This window comes from Poecilia reticulata, linkage group LG14 (assembly GCF_000633615.1).
Source record: "Poecilia reticulata strain Guanapo linkage group LG14, Guppy_female_1.0+MT, whole genome shotgun sequence".
In the NCBI taxonomy this organism is placed as follows: domain Eukaryota; kingdom Metazoa; phylum Chordata; class Actinopteri; order Cyprinodontiformes; family Poeciliidae; genus Poecilia; species Poecilia reticulata.
The window spans coordinates 18,741,615-18,747,459 of NC_024344.1; the positions used below are offsets into that span (position 1 = coordinate 18,741,615).

Below are 5,845 nucleotides of genomic sequence, written 5' to 3' on the forward strand. Positions count from 1 at the left end.
AAATGAAAAATAGATTAATGAAAAAAGGGAAATTGAGAAATTGATAATATGAAAAATAAATAAATGAAAAAATGGGTTAATGAAAAAGCTAAATTATTTATTTAACAAATTATTTATTTATTTCACTCATTTTCTTCATTTTTTGATTTATTTTACTCATTTTTTATTTATTTCACCCATTTATTTATTTATTTAATTTTGGCTGAAATGGCTCTCCATAGATGTGGGTCTATCTACTAGAAAATTAAAGACAAAGTAAAAACTAGGACGACTTTAAATTAGCAATATTTTTTCCTAACTAAAAATAAAAAGCCTGAATTTGCATAAACCACCTGAGCTTTTAATTGGGGGCCGTCTTACAGGCGTGGACACGCTATTAGCTGGTGTTTGCGAAGCAGCCAATCCAGGAGCGGTATGTGTTTTCCTTGCTGCTGATTGGTTGTACACTCAATAGCATAGATGAGGGAGACTATTAGATTCTTTAACAGTTCTAAGATGGTTTTTACTGTGTGTGTGTGTGTAGTAAGGTCTCATGTTAGGTGTTCATAAACGTCTTTAGGTCTTGAGTATTTATGGGTGCTTGTAGTCCCGAGCCCCCATGACCACAGAGAGTCAACTGTTTCTGTCTATAGGAAAGATAAACGTGTTTCTCCTGCTCTTACTTTTGGCTGTTTGGGTTCATTAGTGTGAATTTACTTTGCATTTATGTTACCTTGTGCCTCCGCCATCAGGAGTATTCATGCTACAATTTGAGAACCTTGGATATAAACGGAACCAAAGACAACAGAACAAAGTGACACGACGCCAATGACGCGAACCCAAAAGGCAACGACAGGTACATTGTTCGCCAACCAAAACTCTGTGACTCTTGACAAAGTGTTAGGAACCCCTTTAATAAAAACCGGTCGGGACCCCGCAGTTAAACATGCTAATGGGCAACAGCAGCTCATATCGAGTACATTTGTTTTCACAGGGAAGGGTTTATTGCCAAACCCGAAAAGTGAAGGTCAACACCTCTAGGTGAGCCACTTTGTCACCTATATGGGTTTTATTCCCATAGCAACCATAAACACAAATTGCGCACAAGCCGCAGCGTCCTCTTTACTGCGTCCTTCATGGAGCTCAAATCAGAAAGACATAAGACCACATTTCAGCTTCAGATCAAAAATGTCCCAGATTAGAAAGTAGATACAGTTCGCATAAATTTGCATAAGTCACCTGAGCTTTTAATTGGGGGCCGTCTTACAGGTGTGGACACGCTATTCACAAGGTAAGATTAACTGTCATATACTTTATAAATAAGTACGATTAATAAGATGCAATAAAATACTGCATTCTGGAGAAGATATGCATCTAAGCATTAGTACCGTTGGGGAAATTGCCTCACCATTATGTAGCCTATTTTGTATGAAAAAAGCTTGTTAGCATCTAGTTTGCCCCCATATCCATACCAAAGGTTTTTCATAGTACATTAATAATGAAAAACACATGGCTGCTGTCGCTAAGAATTAACGAGGTACCTGTATTTTTTTTTTTTTCAAAGAAGATCTTGAAGAAGATCTTGGTGTTCTTTTTAATTCCCTTGGCAATTTTGGTCTCTTACACACCACAGATCTTTGAATCCTTGTGGCAATTAAACACATATGAGGTTCATTGTCTCCCGGTGAGACCCGTTGCAGCCATCCAAAAGCAAAGAGGGAATGAAAAGTGTGTCTGTAAAAGACAACTGCTTGATGTCTAAGTAGCAGGGCAGAGATTCATGGGGGAGGGCTCCGGGCCAAGCGCTCTTGGCAAAGAGAAAAAAGTCCACCTTGCTGGTCAGGCAATCCAGCTTGTAGATTTACAAAAGCTGCCTGGCTGCATCACAAAAGAGGCGCTTGGATTATAATTCTTTTTTCTCTCTTTTTCTTTTTTTTTTTTTTTACAAAGAAAGAATGTCCCATTGGCTTCCCTATTGGCGTGGATTTCTCCTGGACGCGGTGGAGGATTCGGCCCAGATAAATCCTGCTGAATCTGTCTTCGACTCACCGTTAAACTTTCTCCCTCGCAGCCTCCACATCCGCACCACAATATGAGCTCCATGTTCCCAGCAGCATGTTCCTGCCGGTGCACTTCCACACCGTCAGAGCCGGTTTCAAGCTTTCAACGTAGTGGTCACAGTTCCTGCAAAAGCACTCGAGTTGTTTTCAAGCGATTCGTTCGGCTCTTCCTCTCCGAGGCGCTGGAAGCCCGGGTTGGACCTTTAGGTCAGTCACTATGCTGGAGAGTTCAGGAAGCCACTGGGGAACGTTAAAATCAAGTGGTGATGAAAGTCTACTTACAGGATTATCCAGGTACAGGAGATTTATAGAATATGTGTCGTTTAGCCTGCTAAAGAACCTCCTGTTCTCGATATTTCTAGATGTCTTGACTAGTTTGTTCATTTTTATTTAATTACGGCCCAATTCCGAATCGAGTGGGGTTTTAGTTTGTTCTTTTGTGCTTTTTATGGCGTTTGTTCCCAATGCTTGGTTTGGTTATCAGATTCTTTCTCGACAGATTTCATAGCCTAAGATCTGCGGCTGCAACTTTGTTTCAGCGGTTCTGCGACTGGAGCCTGCAGAACCGCAGTTTGACCTTCCACAACCACCGAGGACAATCGGCAGGTCTCTACACACTCCAAAATCCTCCATTTGTTGCTTGTTAGGTTAAACAAAGCACATTGCAATGTATCATCATGACCTTCTGTTTAATACTTTAAGTGTAAAAAAGTGAGAACAAAAACAAATAATTTGCAAACGAAGTAATATTTATTCTAAATTCAGGCGAGCCACTGAGCTATTTCCATATTTCAAATATATTTGTACTAATATATTTCAAAACAGGAAAATGAGGTAAGATTGATTTTAAATGATTTTACAATAAAGATGGTCATAGTGTGTTGTGCCAAACAAACAAGGATGGAAACCAAACTTGTCATTTTATTGTAAACCTTTTGATGAGGGAAACAGATGGAGATGGACAGCAGCTGTCAGTCGGAAGGACTGGCAGCCCTGGGTGTATTTGTGAACTTGCTGGTGAACACTTTTCAGAAGGTAAGATTAGCTTTCATATACTTTATAAATAAGTACGATTAATAAGATGCAATAGAATACTGCATTCTGGAGAAGATATGCATTAGTACCCTTGGGGAAATTGCCTCGCCATCATGTAGCCTATTTTGTATGAAAATAGCTTGTCAGCATCTAGACATTGGTTTGCTCTAAGTCTGCTCTGGTGTATGTCATTTATGACACGGTGGAATAAATTTCGTGGCGTGAATTCAGGCAAAGTCGACGGTTTGATCAAATCAACAAACACGTCAGGAGGTTGGTTTCTGAGCTAGCTATCTCCATCACCACTGTATCTCCATCACCACTGTATCTCCATCACCACTGTATCTCCATCACCACTGTCGCCGCCGCTGCTGTCTATAAGCCTCGACTAGGTGTCACTGTATTAAATAGGGGATCGTGATGCGTTGCAATGTGCGTTCTTTACAAACATTCCTCTGCTTTAGGCACATAGGTTAGCAGGGATACGACTGTGGGTGTGGGGAACTTTAACGTCTTTCCCGGTGCCCACAGGTGTTTGTCTTGTTGTCAGACTTACTGAAAAGTCTTCCACTGTAGCAGTAGTTGTTATTGATGATGAAATTGGACTCTATATCCCCTCCTTGTTCTAAAATCCCCATATTTCCTTTTTTGCTTTCTCGCTTTTCTCCGGATCATCCAGGTGGCGAAGGGATTGCATGAACAGTAACGATTGAAATCCTCACTCTGTCCGACAGACAGGAGCATGCTGCTAATCACCGCTGGTCATTATCCTCAGCCTCTCTGTGGCCCGTTACTTAACTCCCCTGGCATTTTCCTTTTCTTCCCATGTGTCACAGCTGAGGTGGATACAGTCTGCTTACTTCCCCCCCCCTAAAAATTTAGCTTAACATTTAATGAATACATAAACTCTTAGCTGGAATTCTATAAATATGTCACTTACTTTGCCATTGCCTGTTCATTTCAAAACACGTAGAGACGGGGAAACTCGTTACACATTGCATTCCGGATGAATTACTTGGCTCCGAGTGAAATTCTTCACAATAAATCTCAAGGTGGATTTGCAGATAATAAAACTCTGTGTTATGTTTTATGGCTGAACAAGTAACTGTTTTGTGCATAAAGGGGAAAATTCATTATGTTAGTGCATGCGCTTGATTTTTTTCACTAACGCAGCAATCAATCTCTGTAATATTTGCGATATTTGACGACTCTATCCGTTACACTTAAAGAGACGTTTCTTAATTTTTTCCTTTTAGATGAACCAGATGTCCAAACAGTTCCCATCATGTGTGGAAAACTGCAGAGTGAAAAGATGAGACAATAGGACTCACTGCGAGACTCCTACATGATCTTTCAGTGAGTCCTAGAGTTTGGATTTCGGCTCTGCATAATTTACTGCTTGATGAGAAACACAGATTTGTAGGGGGTCAATGAAAAAGCCCGTATGACTCACTTTAAAAACAAATCAAAAAGAAGCTATCTAGCAAACCTTATTATGAAATCTCCAAGTACTCGTTTTTACTCCTTATTCCAGACAAAACGCCCAGCAAGTCATTAAAAACCAACCAGAATAGATCTTGGACTTCTTCTCCACATCATGCATGACAGACACCTGCTGGCCTGAGATCCTGATGTTTTATTGTCATGTTGGCAGCACTTGGGTCCAGAGTCCAGCAGAAGTTGTAGCTCATCTGAGGTGCGTGGCCCAGTTGTACCAGCCTGGCTTGGTCATCGGGACGTTTGAAGGTCGAAGTAAGGATGCACCGGCCAGCTGATAAGTCAGTCCCAATTTCCTTAATTTTGGGAGATTGATGATCACGTGAAGCCGATCTTATCCACTTATCTCATCTGCCTCTGCAAAGGTTTAAAAATTAACCTCTGTCTCCCATGAGAGAGGGCTGGACAGACAGACCCACTCAGCAGGTCAGGTCTCTACGTTTGTGGTTAGCGATAGTCGCCCTGCTGTTACTAACTAGACTTTCTTGCTATATTTAGCAACAATTCAGACAAAAAAAAAAATCAGAATCAGCAGATCAAGCTTGTTAAAGATCGATGATCGGCTAGGAAACTGCCATCGGTGCAGCAAGCTCTTCAAAAGTGTTTGTGGTGGCAAAGGGAGCTGGAGTATTCTGTTTTTACTTGAGAAGTGAAAAACAACATTCTGTGATAGAGTCAATTCAATTTAAAGAATTTACCAATAGTAGATGGATATTGGATGATTTTCTTTCCTGGGAAACCACCCCCCAACCTATTCAACTTCTTTACACTTTAATCGTCTTTTTTGAGAGCAGAGCAGAACTGAAGTCAGATTCCTTGCTTGTGCACAACGTTGGCAAACGGAGCAGATTCTGCTTCTGAATGCAGGATTTACAAGAGACACTTTCCTTGGATGGAAAAAAGGTCTGTCCCTGTGTGTGTATTCTCATTTGGTTTTTATCGGGTTTGGCCGTGATTTCATGCTACATACATGAGAAGGAGCAGATCAGACTGATTGTGCGCTCAGATTGGTGGCAGAAACATATCAGTGTGGGAGCAGATTAAAAGTTTGGTCACATGACAAAATAGCCACAGATTGTTTCTGACTGCACTCTTTGTTGTAGTGTATCTTCTTTTTTTTTTTTTTTTGGTAGGTTGTGACAGGATAGGATGGTCAAGAAAACAGAAAGGAAGATAAACGTATAACAATTTCTGTTGTATAGAAAAACTTGTTTCCCTCCAAGTTTTCCAAATTTGATCCTGTAATGTTCGGATCGTCACAATATGAACTTTAA

At 40.6% G+C, this 5,845-nt stretch overlaps 1 long non-coding RNA gene across 2 annotated transcripts; it reads left to right on the forward strand.

Moving 5' to 3' along the window:
* The first annotated feature begins 619 nt into the window (after window positions 1–619).
* Window positions 620–4,319, forward strand: LOC103476124 (uncharacterized). Of its 2 annotated transcripts, none has more exons than XR_535414.1 (4): window positions 620–835; window positions 1,930–2,333; window positions 2,539–3,074; window positions 3,754–4,319. It is a non-coding gene; the product is annotated as an uncharacterized LOC103476124 (long non-coding RNA). The 2 variants fall into 2 exon arrangements; XR_001777253.1 differs by having other exon boundaries at window positions 1,934–2,333.
* The last annotated feature ends 1,526 nt before the right edge of the window (window positions 4,320–5,845 follow it).